Source organism: Globicephala melas, chromosome 2, assembly GCF_963455315.2.
Source record: "Globicephala melas chromosome 2, mGloMel1.2, whole genome shotgun sequence".
In the NCBI taxonomy this organism is placed as follows: Eukaryota; Metazoa; Chordata; class Mammalia; order Artiodactyla; family Delphinidae; genus Globicephala; species Globicephala melas.
The window spans coordinates 142,410,000-142,425,150 of record NC_083315.2 but is presented as its reverse complement, the minus strand read 5'-3'; the positions used below and the strand labels follow the sequence as shown (position 1 = coordinate 142,425,150).

The following is a 15,151-nucleotide window of genomic DNA, read 5'->3' as shown; positions in this document are numbered from 1 at the left end:
TCATTTTGTTATAAAGCAGAAACTGACACACCATTGTAAAGCAGTTATACTCCAATACAGATATTACCAAAAAAAATCCAAGCAGATTTTGTTGTAGAATTTGATAAACTGCTTTTGAAATTCATATGGAAATGCAAAAGATCTAGAATAGCCACAAAAAAATTTGGAAAAAGAACAAATTTGGAGGCTAACATTATCTGATTTCAAGAACTATCATAAAGATGCAGCTGTCAAACTAGGATGGTATTGGTGTAAAAACAGATAAATAGATCAAAGGAAGAGAAAAGAAGTCCAGAAACAGACCCTGACATAGGTGGAAATTTGTTTCTAGAAAAAGGTGAAAATGAAATTTAGTAGAGAAATGTCAGTCTTTTCATCAAATGATGCTGGGAAAATTGGCCAAGCATACAGAAAAAAAAAAAAAAAAAAAGAATTTCAATCCAAACCTCACATCATGTATAAAAATCATTTCATAATGGATCACAGACCTAAAGCTTAAAATTGTATAAATTCTCCAAATAAACCTAAGATAATATTTGTGACTCTGATTTAGCAAAAGATTTCTTAGAATACCGAAACACAATCCATTAGAGAACAAACTGACAAATTGAATGTTATCATAATGTAACTATTTATTCTGAAATAATCACAGACTCACAGGAAGTTGCAAAAATACTAGAGTCCTGTGTTCCCTTAACCTAGTTTCCCCCAATGGTGATATGTTATATAGTACAACATCGAAGTTAGAAAAATTAACATTTGTACGTCACTGCTACCTAGTCTACAAACCTTATTATTTTCAACATGTATTCATTAGTGTATATAGTTACACGCAGTTTTATACCATTTATGGACTTGTTTAATTACTACCACAATCAAGATACAGAACAGTACCATAAACTACAAAATAACTTCTCATATTATCTCTTTGTATTAACACCTACATCCCACACCATGCTTGTCCCTGCTCCTGTGGCAACCACTAGTTTGTTCTTCATCTCAATTGATATTTTTTCTGGAGAATGTTATATAAATAGAATCATATAGGTTATAACCTCTTGACATTGACTTTCTTTACTAAGCCTAAAGTCCTTCAGGCCCATCCAGGTTGTTTCATGTTTCAATGGTTCATTCCTTTTTATTGCTGAGTACTATTCCATTCTTTGAAAGTACCAAAGTTTGTTCAAGAATTTAACCAATGAAGGACAGTCTCAATAAATTTCAAAGGACTGAAATTATACAAAGTATGTTCTCTGACCTCAAGAGCATTATATTTTAAAAAATCAATGATGATAATGTAACTAGAAAATTCCCCAAATAATGGGAAATTTAAGAATGTATTTCTAAATAATAATGCCATAGAAGAAATCACAAGAGAAAATAGAAAATATTTCAAATGATAAACATATCAAAAATTTCAGGAGATATCTAAAACAATTTATAGGAAAATTTATAGTTTTAAAGGCCTATGTTATAAAAGAAGAAAGTTTAAAATCGAAGATCTAAGTTTCTACCTTAAGAAGCTAGGGGATGGAGTGAGGAAGAGCAAACTAATCCCTAAGTAAATAGAAGAAAGGAAATAATAAAAGAACAGAAATCACTGAAATAGAAAATGACAAACAATAGAGAAAAATTATATCAACAATTGGGGTCTTTGAAAGCATTAATAAAATTTATAACCTGTGCCAAGACTGAGAAAAAAACAACACACACATAATCAATATTAAGATTACAAGATTTGGGACTTCCCTGGTGGTGCAGTGGTTAAGAATCCACCTGCCAATGCAGGGGACATGGGTTCAGGCCCCAGTCCAGGAAGATCCCACATGCCATGGAGCCACTAAGCCCTGTGCCATCACTACTGAGCCTGCGCTCTAGAGCCTGCGAGGCACAACTACTGAGCCCATGTGCCACAACTACTGAAGCCTGTGTGCCTAGAGCCCATGGTCCACAACAAGAGAAGCCACCGCAATGAGAAGCCCGTACACCACAACAAAGAGTAGGCCCCGCTCCCCACAACTAGAGAAAGCCCACGCACAGCAATGTAGACCCAATACAGCCATAAATAAATAAATACATACATACATTTTATTTTTTAAAAAAATTAAAAGATTTGACATACATCATGAAAGATTATACAGACATTAAAAGATTAAGGGGATATTATGAACTATTGCTTGCTAATATACTTGAAAACTTAGATTAAATGGATCAATTCCATGAAAAACTACATCTTACCAAAACTGACACAAGAAGAAATAGAAAATTGGAATGGTACTCTCCCTAATTAAGAAATTTCCAGGGCTTCCCTGGTGGCGCAGTGGTTGAGAGTCCGCCTGCCAATGCAGGGGACACGGGTTCATGCCCCGGTCCGGGAAGATCCCACATGCCGCGGAGCAGCTAGGCCCATGAGCCATGCATGTCCGGAGCCTGTGCTCCGCAATGGGAGAGGCCACAACAGTGAGAGGTCCATGTACCGCAAAAAAAAAAAAAAGAGAAATTTCCACATACCCCATCCCATCTAAAACAACCATATACAAAACCTGCAAACCCAGATTCCAGCCACTGATGACTTTATTGGTAAATTCTATTAAATATTTAACTTCCCAATTTATTTTATAAGGCCAGCATAATCCTGACAACAAAATGACCAAGGACATCACAAGAAAACAAAAAACAGACACAGACCAGTACCCAACATGAGTATAGATGCAAACATCCTTTTTAAAAATAGAAAATGAAATCCAGAAATATATAAAAGGATGATACATCATGACCAACTGGGTTTATACCACAAACACAAAACTGGATTAACATTTTAAAACCTCTACACAGATCAATGAATATATAACCTCAATAGATACTGACCGAAAAAGCATTTGAAAAAATTCAACACAAATTCATGACTGAAAAAAGAAACTCTCATTAAACTAAGGATAAAAGTAAGCTTCCTCAGTCTAGTATAGGGCATCTAATAAAATCCAATAAATAAACCACATGCTTAAAATTCTCATAATATTAAAGTACTGAAGGCTTTCCCTCTAATAATTGGCAACAAAGCAAGGATATTCACTCTGACCACTTCTATTCAATATTGTACTGAAGATCCTAGACACTCTCGTAACACAGAAAAAGACAAACAAGAGTAATAAAGTTCTGAAAGAAAGAAATACCATTAGTATTATAAAAACTCTTCCAGAAAAGAAGTGAGCCCTTCCAATATAACCCTGATATCAAAATCAGACAAAAAAATAAGACAGGGCTTCCCTGGTGGCGCAGTGGTTGAGAGTCCACCTGCCGATGCAGGGGACGCGGGTTCATGCCCCTGGGAAGATCCCACATGCCACGGAGCGGCTAGGCCCGTGAGCCATGGCCGCTGAGCCTGTGCTCCGCAACGGGAGAGGCCACAACAGTGAGAGGCCCGCGTACTGGAAAAAAAAAAAAAATATATATATATATATATATATATATATATATATATAAAAAAGACCTTTCTCATAATCATATTATAAAAATCCTAAATATTAGTATATTAAATCCAGTAATTACAAAATACACCTCAGCCAAGTTTACTGGAATTCAAGGTTGGTTTAATATTTTTAAAAAATCAATGTTACTTACTATACCAATATTTCTCTTTTAAGGGAGAAAAACATATGACCATCTCGCACTTGAAAAAAAATGTTTAAATAAAATTCAACATCCATTCATGTTAATAACTCTGAGCCAACTATGAATAGTTGTCTGATATCTACAACTAGTTATATCCTTGTCTGATATGTACAAAAAGCAAAACATTACACTTAATGATGAAATGTTAAAAACTTCCCCTTTCAAATTGGGAATGAGACAAAAATATTCATTATTATCACTTCTATTCAAAAATGAACTGGTGGTGCTAAACAGTACAATATGGCAAAAAATGCGAAGAATGTACAGTGAAACTATTAGAATTACTAAGCACATTTAGCAAGGTTGAAGGATGTAGGGTCAATATAAAAAATTAATTATAACAAAGATAAAGATTTTTTAAATGACACCACTTACCAAGGCATCGAAAATGTCACATAACTAGGTACCATATAATGAAAGGTATGCAAAATGTCCTCACTGAAAATTATGCAATTTAATTCAAAAAAATTAAAATATCTAAGTAAATGAAGGGATACATCAAATTCATGAATTGGAACACTCAACATTTAAAGATGTACCTTCATTCATTTACATCTTAATTGAGGATAGTAAACAGTAACTTAATGATATATAGTAGGTTTCAAAGTGGGAATCAGGTGACAGCAATATGCTGTATAGTGATTAAGAGAATAGGCTTTGGAGTCAGTTAAGTCCGGGTTTAAAAATCTTGTTCTAGTACTTCCCACTCATTGGCTCTGGGACAAGTTACTTAACCTCAAAGAAGCTTGATGTCCAAAATTATTTGTTGGGAGAGACAATTAATTAACTATGAAAAGTTCATTTAATGCTATAGTATTTTTATTGCCCATGGTCTCAAAACTTGTAAGTGGAAGAGGTGAGCTTTGAATCTAGGCAATCTGGATCCAAAGTTTTTGCACTTAACAACAAGGCTATATAGTACCTCTGAAAAATACTAGTTTGGCTAATACAAAGGTGAATTATATACCGCCATCAAAAAGTTTCCAGCTGGGAGAGGAAGGAAAGATAAGATATGAAAAAATAACTACAGCAAGTAAGAACCAAATGAACACAACAGTGGTTAAAATTAAGGACTGATAATACCAAATATTAGTGAGTATATGAAACAACTGAACTCTTATGCATTGTTGGTGGAAATTTTAAATGGTACAATTACTTTGGAAAAAGGTTTGGCAGTATCTTATAAAGTTGAAGACACTATTTGACCCAGTAATCCTAGTTATAAATATTTACCCAAGACCAATGAAAACATACATAGTCGATTTTCATTATTCAAAGAATCCGTATTTGTGAATTCACCTACTCACTAAAACTCATTTGTAACCCAATAAACAACATTTATAGCACTCTCATAACAATTTGTGGACATGTGCAGAATGGAGAAAAATTTGAATTGCCTGACACAAACACTGTCAGCTCAAGTGGAACAAGGCAACACTCTGCCTTGTTTTAACTCTCATAGTGTAAACGAGCATCCTTTTTGTGGTCTCTTTAGTGCCATGTTTTTCAAGTTATTTTGCTTTTTGTTGGTGATGCTGCAGTTCAGAATGTCCCCCTATCATAGTGCTGAAGTGTTCTCTAGTATTCCTAAGTGCAAGAAGGCTATGATGTGCCTTAAGGTGCAAGTACGAGTATTATGTAAGCTTCATTCAGGCATGAGTTATAGTGCTGCTGGACGTTAGTTCAGTGTTTCTTTGTTTGTTTTTATTGGGGTATAGTTGTTTTACAATGTTGTGTTAGTTTCTACTGTAGAATTCAGTGCTAATGAATCAACAGAATATGTTAAATAACATGTCTTTAAACAGAAACATACATAAAAGGTTATATATTCATCAGTTGACAAAAATGTTGTGATCAGAAGCTCACAGGAACCTAACCCTGTACTTCCCCTAGAAGAAATGGTTTAGTATTAGCTAGTTCAATGTTCACAGTGACTTTATAAAACATAACTACCACAAATAAGGAGAATCAACTATATCCATAAAAAGACATATGCAAATATCCATCGCAGCTGTACTCACAACAGCCAAAAACTGAACCTAACCCAAATGTCCATTAACCAAACAGATAAATAAATCGTGGGATAGTCATACAAAGGAATAGTACTCAGCAATAAAATGGAATAAAAAGGAATAAATATCAGAAAAGTTATGCTGAACAAAAGAAGCCTTACACAAAGAGTATAATGCCATTTACGTGGAAAGAATAAGAAACGTACAACAAATATATGGTGAAAAAATTAAAGTGCTTGCTTCAGTGTGCGAGGACTGACTGAAAAGTGGCAGGCGAAACTTCCTGGAAAGATGGAAACATTCTATATTATGAAAGGGGAAGAGTTTCATGTATGCACATAATTGTCAACACTATACAGCTAACATTTGTGAATTTTAATATATATAAATTATCTCAAATAATTAACAATAACTGAGTGGAAGGTGGAAAGTGGAGGAACATATAAATGAAACAAGGAAGTCATAATGCTAACTGCTCTATCTGGGTGATGAGTACACAGGGGTATATCATACTGTTTTTTGTATATTCCCTAAATTTTCCAAAATGAAAAGTTTAAAAAATAATAGGAGAAGGAGCAAGTATGTAGACAAATTACAGGAGAGAAAATGAGATTTATAAAAGTGAAACAGTTAAAGTGATTACTTGATTTGAAGGCCTTCATGGAAAAGTCATTAGAACTGGGCATATTTGGTATATCTTTCTGGACAGGCAAAGGCAGGCAAATGCATGAAGTGGACACTGAAAACAGTGTAAACAAAATCATAAAAGTACTATTAGTGTTGGGCTATTTAGGGAACAGTTTGGCTTAAGTATAAGGTCAAAAGAAAACAATAATGAGAGACACCTGAAAAAGTAGATAGATGATGAAATCATCAAAACAGCCTAAAATGTTGGGCCACAGAAAACACACTGGGCAACAGGAAATCATTTTGCACATTCAAGTTTGGAAACAACATGATTAGAGCTAAACTTTGGAAACTTTAATCTAGCAGTAATATGAAGAACAGTATGGATGCATTACTATGTCCCTATGAGAGACAATAATGCTCTAACAGGGCAATGACTGGAAGAACAGGGAACCAAGGACACAGGCATTTGAATTGGTAATTGATGGCTAAGATTTTCAAAAGAACAAATATCAAGTTATACATCTTTAAAGCGGTTTAAGCACTGAGATTCTTCTCTTTAGCACAATATAATATTGAGAACACTAACCAAATGAAAACAGAATATGTTGAAGTCTGATGCCAATTTCCTCAAGATTTACAACTGAAAGTGTTAATTTACAACTAGCAGTATCAATCCAATTAATGTTGGAATTTCAGTTTAGTATGTTGTTTTTAAAAATAGCCTTGTTATGGAACTACTATAAAAGTACAAGCAGGGATTCCAGATTGGCAACAAAGTACTCCAAATAGCAATGAGTATACTCTCTATGCTTTGTTGCCTTTACAGAAATGGTGTCAAAACAAAAAGAATATATTGGTGATAAAGGCATCTTATCCAATAAAGTTCTTTATCACAGCCCTCTTCACCACCACCAATGGCTTTAGCATAAAAATAATGCTTTACATTCAAATGAATAAACCTTAGTCAACAGAAATAACCACTGCTCTCATGTAACTTCTAAGGGAAAAAAAAAAGGAAACATAACCAAATTACTAGTAAAAAATCACCCTGCATATCCCTGAACTCTATTAGTTCCCTATCTGGAAAATTTCTGTTCAAGGTTAAATTTATAACCATTAAATCTGTTTTTATTATTTGAAGGGCTTTATAAGGACAAATAACTATTGTCCATCCTACTGACAACAAAAAATATTAGCTTACAATTAACGAATAGTTTTAAATTAGACATAAGCACTTCTGAGTACAAATGTAGTCACAGAATTGGAATAATTTTCTGAAGCAAACAGTAAAATCTGTTTTTCTGAAATATTTTTTAAAAAGACATGTAAAGTTATATTTTAATTATACTCCAATTATAGCCAGAAACAAAACTTCATTTAATGGATATCCTATAACCTAGTGTCTACAAAGTAACTGTTTTAATATTCTTAATATTAAATCTTTAACATTAAGTTGCGCTTGTGGGTGTACATTTACACCTGAATACACACACACAAATATATGCATAGATATTATATTCAGTAAATTTTTAAACTTGCGCTAATGGAGATAATCTACAAGATTAACCATAAGCTTCAGAAATGAGAGTAGAAGGAAGAGAACAGTATTAGGTGACATACATTCCTGTTGTATATGTTTGCAAATATAGATGCTAGAGCCAGAGTTCCTATGTTCTAATAGTGATTCTACCATTTATATTTTGCATAAACTCTGGCAAAATCTCTAAAAATCAGAATTCGTCTATAAAATAGGAAGAAATACTACCTTAGCTTCATGTGATATTGTGAGAATTAAATGAGATAATCCAATTAAAGTGCTTAGTCTCACATATTGACTAATATGGAAACAAAGTGTTCATACCTTAAGTTTTTGACAACTAATGCATTCACAGGATATCACAGAGGTATATTTTATCACAGTGGACAACGTACAGTTGACTGTACATAAAGGACAGTGGAATATTCTCAGGGAATATTAACATTAATGATAAGATGTGTAATCAACTTGTCAGACATGAAGAAATACAAGCTTCCTTCTTTACATTTAAAAGTTTCAGATTTAAGAAAATATAAGATTCCTTCATACTCTACAACTGATGGGTAAAAATAGAAAAATGGAAATAAAGAATATTTTACCTTAGACAAAAGTGACCTAATTTATATCAAATATTTGTTGACTACATACTACCAAGATAGATATTTAAAGACATAATTGGAAAATATTTAAGATAAAATAGAAGCATAGCTGCAAGACATAATACATGATTTAAAACCCCATTCCATTCATCCTAAAAAATAGTAATAGTGTATAAAAATTATGCATAATAATGCTCAGCATAGCACTGCTCATACTACTGAAAACTGGATATAATTAATGTCCAACTGCTAAAGATTATATTATGACATTCGTATTCAATAGAAAGTTATATAACCATTTAAATGATTCTGTGCTGAATTTTTAATAGCATGGGAAATGTTCATAAAGCTGAAAAAACCAAGGAACAAAACAGTTCTTAGAGTTTGATTCAAAGTTTGCAAAATACACAGAGAAAATGAAATTGGAAGGAAAAACATCAAAATGTTATGACTATTTCTGGATAGAGGGGTTACAGGAATTTTTAATTTTCTTCTTTGTGTATCTTGCATTTCTCAAATTTTATTATTTTATAAATTAAAAGTCAGAATTTTTAGAAATCCTATTCTTTTAGTTTTTACCGACATAAATTTCCTACAAGGATTTCATAGCCTATGAGATTCACAACGGGATCCCATGTTTCCGAAACAATTTTTTCAATTTTCTTTGGTGAAATACCTGCTCAATGATCCCCATTTCAGCCTCATGAGCCTGTTGTAACAGAAACAAACTGAACACTGGATCAAAAACCAATTTCTTGGGGGACAAAAAAAATTTGACCAAGAACAAAGACTAAGTACTCTATAACTCTTATTTCAAAATGTTCAATTTTATTGGCTAAGGCCAATTGGCTAAGGCCTTTGTGATCCTTAAACTTCATCTTCCAACTATCCTCCCTAAAATATGTGAGCCCAAGAAGCTTGCAAGTCATATTAAAATGTTCTATTTTCTTTATTTTGGTAGTAATTTGTCTTTCTGACAAATTTTACCTATTAGTTAAGTAAATTAAATAGTTTTATCAGCATTAAGTGCTTATTACTATAGGCATTAAGATGGAATTGGAGTAACTTCTAAACTTCCTTCACTAACTTAAGATTTTATGAAGATTTAAGTAACAAATAAACATTTCTAATTATATGTGCCACTTCTAATTATATTAGTCACAAAGGGTTTGGAAGTATTCATTAACATTAATATTAACATTTCCTGTGAGCTTTCTATGTGGTAAGAACTTTGCTAGGCATTAGGAATGTAGAAGATGAAAAGCCACAATTCTTGCCTCAACTAGTTCATACTCCAGCAGACTTCTGCATATACCACCTACTATGAATCAACTGAATTATAAGAACCCAGTTCTAAGAAGGTAATCACAATTTTGCCTATTAAAACATTTGGTTTAAAAGAGATCCTAAAAAATTCTCCTCTTAATTTTCTGGATTTTACGATGAATTTAAAAGGTATGGTCTAGGGCTTCCCTGGTGGCGTGGTGGTTGAGAGTCTGCCTGCCGCTGCAGGGGACACGGGTTCGTGCCCCGGTCCGGGAAGATCCCACATGCCACGGAGCCATGGCCGCTTAGCCTGCGCGTCAGGAGCCTGTGCTCCACAACGGGAGAGGCCACAACAGAGAAAGGCCCGCGTAACGCAAAAAAATAAAATAAAAAATAAAAGGTATGGTCTAATAAGATGTAGCTGAAGAAGACAATGAGTCTAGTATTTAAAAGGTAATATATGAGGGGGAAAAACCTCTGTACTTTAGCAATTTTTAATAATTACTTGAATTTTTTTGTTTGTTTTACTCTGCCACAAAACACACACTCTTTGCAGTCCTACTTGGAAATGCCGATTGGTTTCAGCCAATGTTTCTCCGTCTAGCTAATGTTTCTCCATCTTCCATTAATAAGAAACTCATGCATTTCCGTTAAAACTGCCATGGGGGCTTCCCTGGCAGTGCAGTGGTTGAGAGTCCGCCTGCCGATGCAGGGGACACGGGTTCGTGCCCCGGTCCGGGAGGATCCCACATGCCTCGGAGCGGCTGGGCCCGTGAGCCACGGCCGCTGAGCCTGCGCGTCCGGAGCCTATGCTCCGCAACGGGAGAGGCCACAACAGTGAGAGGCCCGCGTACCGCCAAAAAAAAACAAAAAACAAAAAAAAACACTGCCATGTTCCTCTTCCAATTAAGGGCATTACTGTCATATTTTCTGACATTACAAGAACAGAAGAAAAAGAGATAGTAATTGAAAAAGGGTCACAGTGATAACATGAATCCTGAAAATTAAGAGCCTGACCCTCCACTATCACTTCCCTATTCCAGCAATACTAGAACCAGCCATTATGTAACAAATGAGCACATTCTGAATTTAAGTAATCTCTTCCATTCTCACAAGCCCATTTAGTGCAATTTTATTGATTTTTCAAGAGTTAGTTTAGATACTATCAGCTACATAAAACCCTTCCAAGATCTCTGAAATAATCTTTCCTCTGAATACTTATTATATTTTGGTGGTATTACCCTTAGGCTACTTAACAAAAATTACTTTGAATTTAGTTATTTTAGCAAAACACCCTATTAACCCTTTTAGACAGAAAGGGCCCCTAAGGGCAGGTACTATGTCATGGTATCAGTCCTATTGTTTTAGTAGTGTCCTAAGTTCATCACTCACTGATTGTGTAACACTAAAAAAGCTACTTAACCTCTTTGTTGCAGAGTACATCATCTACCATAGTGAAATCTACCTCACAGGACTGCTGTGATGAATAAATGAATGAATACATATTAAATGCATAGAAGCACAGTCACTCCTCATTATTCATAGACTCAGTATTTGTGAATTCGCCTACTCACTAAAATTTATTTGTAAGCCCAACATCAATACTTGCTGTACTTCTGCGATTCTGCAGAAATATGCAGAACCAAGAAAAACTTGAGTCGACTCACATGACCTCAGCTGAGTTCGAACAAGGTGATACTCTTGTTTCAGTTCACATACTGTAAACAAGTATCCTTTACACAGTCTATTTAGTGCCATATTTTTGTGCTTTCTGTTGGTGATTCATTATTCAGAATGGCCCCCTTGCATAGTGCTGAAGTGCTGTTTAGTGTTCTGAAGTGCAAGAAGGTTGTGATACGCTTTAAGGAGAAAAATATGTGTGTTAGATAAGCTTCATTCAGGCATAGGTCATAATACTGTTGGACATGAATTCAACATGAATGAATCAATTACATATTAAATAACGTGTCTTTAAACAGAAACACACATAAACGGAGGTTATATGTATTGATCAGTTGACCAAAATGTTGTGATGAGAGACTTTCAGGAACCTATCCCTGTAATTCCTCCAGGAGCAATGGTTCAGTATCTACTAAGTCAGTATATGTGGCATCTTTATAAAAGTACAAAATACTGCAAGTTAATGAGAATCTTAGAACACTGACAAATACATAGTGAGAAATCAGTATCTATTAATTACCATTAATACTTTATTGTTATTTAGCACATAGTAGGTACTCAAATCTCTGTTGAATTACTGCCTGAATAAAATCAAAGTAAGCACCAGATAGAAAAAAATTTCCAAATTATTTTTATAAAACAAGTATGATATTGATGCCAAAACTTGACAAAAACTACAGAAAGAATATTACAGATCAATCACACATATGAAAAACAATGTACAAGTCTTAAGATATTAGGAAAAAAAATCCAAAACACTAGAAAAAAATCATAAAAAAGTGGGGTATACTCCAGAGATTCAAGTGTACTTCAATATTCAAAAATCCATTCATAAAATCTATCATATTAACAAAAACAAGCAGAAATTTTAAATATTCATCCTTATAACTGCTGAAAACTCAAGTAACAAAATTCAACACGATTCATGTACAAAAAATAAAAAAAGTTTAAAATAGAAATTAAGAGATATTTTCTTAACCTGAATGTGTGTGTGTGTGTGTGTGTGTGTGTGTGTGTGTGTGTCTAAAGATCCAGCATCTTATTTAACGGAAAGTGCTAGACACTTTTTTCACTCAAATAAGGAACAAGGATGTCCATTATCACCTCTATTATTTAACATTTATCGGTAGTGTTAAACAATACAATTAGAGAAAACATCAGAGGCAAAAAAAAAAGGAAAAAAACACATAAAGCAATCTCTATTTAGAGCAATCTATACTTATGGTATAATTTATTACATCATAAAAATGCAAAAATAATCAACAGAAATCTATAACAAATCACAAGAGAATTAGTAAATAAGATGTAAAATTAACAAATAGGAAGTATATAATTTCATATATACCTTCCCCCAAAAAACTACTTAGATAAAAAAAATGAAGAGAAGACTCTGCCTATAATGAAAATAATAAAATAAAATACAAAGGCATATATACAGCAGAGAAATAAGTGAACTCAGAGTAAGGAAGAAAAAGTTTAAAAACTTCCACCCAATGAAAGATTTAAAAATAACTATTACAGAAAAGCAATGAACACCCTTAGCAGATTAAACTCCTTAAAACTACTTTCCACTAAAAAGAGTTTCTTTAAGTAAGGAAAGAAAATGCACAAAATGAGCTGAGGAAATGTTATACATGAAAGTAAGGCAACTATCAAAGATTCATGCCTCAAAAGCTTCTTAAGCTCAACATATACAAAACTATACTAATGGCCTTCCCTCTCAAACTATTAGAGTGTTTAGCTAAAGATCACATAAACTACAGGGTTGGATAAAATGACCACTGAGTTTCTTTCCATTTCTTTATTTTGCTTTTGGCTTTTAGGGGTGGAAATCAGGAAGAAGGAGCACTGTATCCTTTGGCTAAGAACATTCATCCAAAGTAAGACTGTTGGGTTCACTAGACATATAACCATGAGCAAGTTAATTAATGTCTTTGGCAGAGTCTCAGTATTCTTACATGTAAGAAAGGGCAGTTGTTAGGATTCAATGAGACAATACAAGCAAATTACTTACCACAGTACTTAGCACAATAAGGAGAGACTACAAAGAATAAAAAAGCAATAACACTTAAAAAGAATATGGCTAAGAGTTTTCCACAACAGATCAAGGACTTGAACCTGCAGATACAGGAAGAACAAATAATGACAAATATAAATCCATACTATACATAATCCAGATATATTACACAGAAACTGTAATACAAAAAAAAAGAGATCTTTAAAACAGCCCAAGTAAAAGGACAGTTCACTAACAAAGGAATAACAATTAGATTGATGAAAGACTTCTTAATAGCTCAAATGAAGCTAGAAGATAAATGTAATAATAACTTCAAAATGTTAAGAGAAAATAACTACCAACCTAAACTGGTAATGGTATACCTTGGTGAGAGGGGAAAAATCTTTCCCCAAGAGCAAAACCAAAACAAAGACATTTTCAGATATATAATAAATGAGCTTGTCAAGCTTTCAAAAAAGAATTTCTCTTTATGGCTGAGTAATATTCCATTGTATACATGTGCCACATATTCTTTATCCATTCATCCGATGATGGGCACTTAGGTTGTTTCCATCTCCGGGCTATTGTAAATAGAGCTGCAATGAACATTGTGGTACATGACTCTTTTTGAATTCTGGTTTTCTCAGGGTATATGCCGAGTAGTGGGATTGCTGGGTCATATGGTAGTTCTATTTGTAGTTTTTTAAGGACCCTCCATACTGTTCTCCATAGTGGCTGAACCAATTCACATTCCCACCAGCAGTGCAAGAGTGTTCCCTTTTCTCCACACCCTCTCCAGCATTTATTGTTTCTAGATTTTTTGATGATGGCCATTCTGACTGGTGTGAGATGATATCTCATTGTAGTTTTGATTTGCATTTCTCTAATGATTAATGATGTTGAGCATTCTTTCATGTGTTTGTTGGCAGTCTGTTGTAATGAGGTGGATAGACCTAGAGTCTGTCATACAGAGTGAAGTAAGTCAGAAAGAAAAAGACAAATACCGTATGCTAACACATATATATGGAATTTCAGAAAAAAAAAATGTCATGAAGAACCTAGGGGTAAGACAGGAATAAAGACGTAGACCTACTGGAGAACGGACTTGAGGATATGGGGAGGGGGAAGGGTGAGCTGTGACAGGGCGAGAGAGAGTCATGGACATATATACACTAACAAACGTAGTATGGTAGATAGCTAGTGGGAAGCAGCCACATGGCACAGGGATATTGGCTCGGTGCTTTGTGACAGCCTGGAGGGGTGGGATAGGGAGGGTGGGAGGGAGGGAGACGCAAGAGGGAAGACATATGAGAACATACGTATATGTATAACTGATTCACTTTGTTATAAAGCAGAAACTAACACACCATTGTAAAGCAATTATACCCCAATAAAGATGTTAAAAAAAAAAAGAATTTCTCAATAAAGCATGCCAAAGAAGAGGAAATGTGTCCTTAAAAGAAAGCTATAAGAAGTGAATAAAAATGATGATCAAAAAACTTGTGGGCTTCTGTGGTGGCACAGTGGTTGGGAATCCGCCTGTCAGTGCAGCGGACATGGGTTCAAGCCCTAGTCCGGAAGGATTACATGTGTTGCGGAGCAACTGGGCCTGTGCACCACAACTACTGAAGCCCATGCGCCTGGAGCCTGTGCTCCGCAACAAGAGAAGCCACAGCTATAAGCCTGCGCACCACAGTGAAAAGTGGCTCCCACTCGCTGCAACTAGAGAAAAGCCCGCATGCAGCAACGAAAACCCAAT

At 34.5% G+C, this 15,151-nt stretch overlaps 1 protein-coding gene across 15 annotated transcripts in view; it reads right to left on the bottom strand.

Moving 5' to 3' along the window:
* GPHN (gephyrin) overlaps window positions 1–15,151 on the bottom strand; it is a 623,627-nt gene that overhangs the window by 534,527 nt on the left and 73,949 nt on the right. The gene's annotated exons all lie outside the window — the stretch shown is intronic.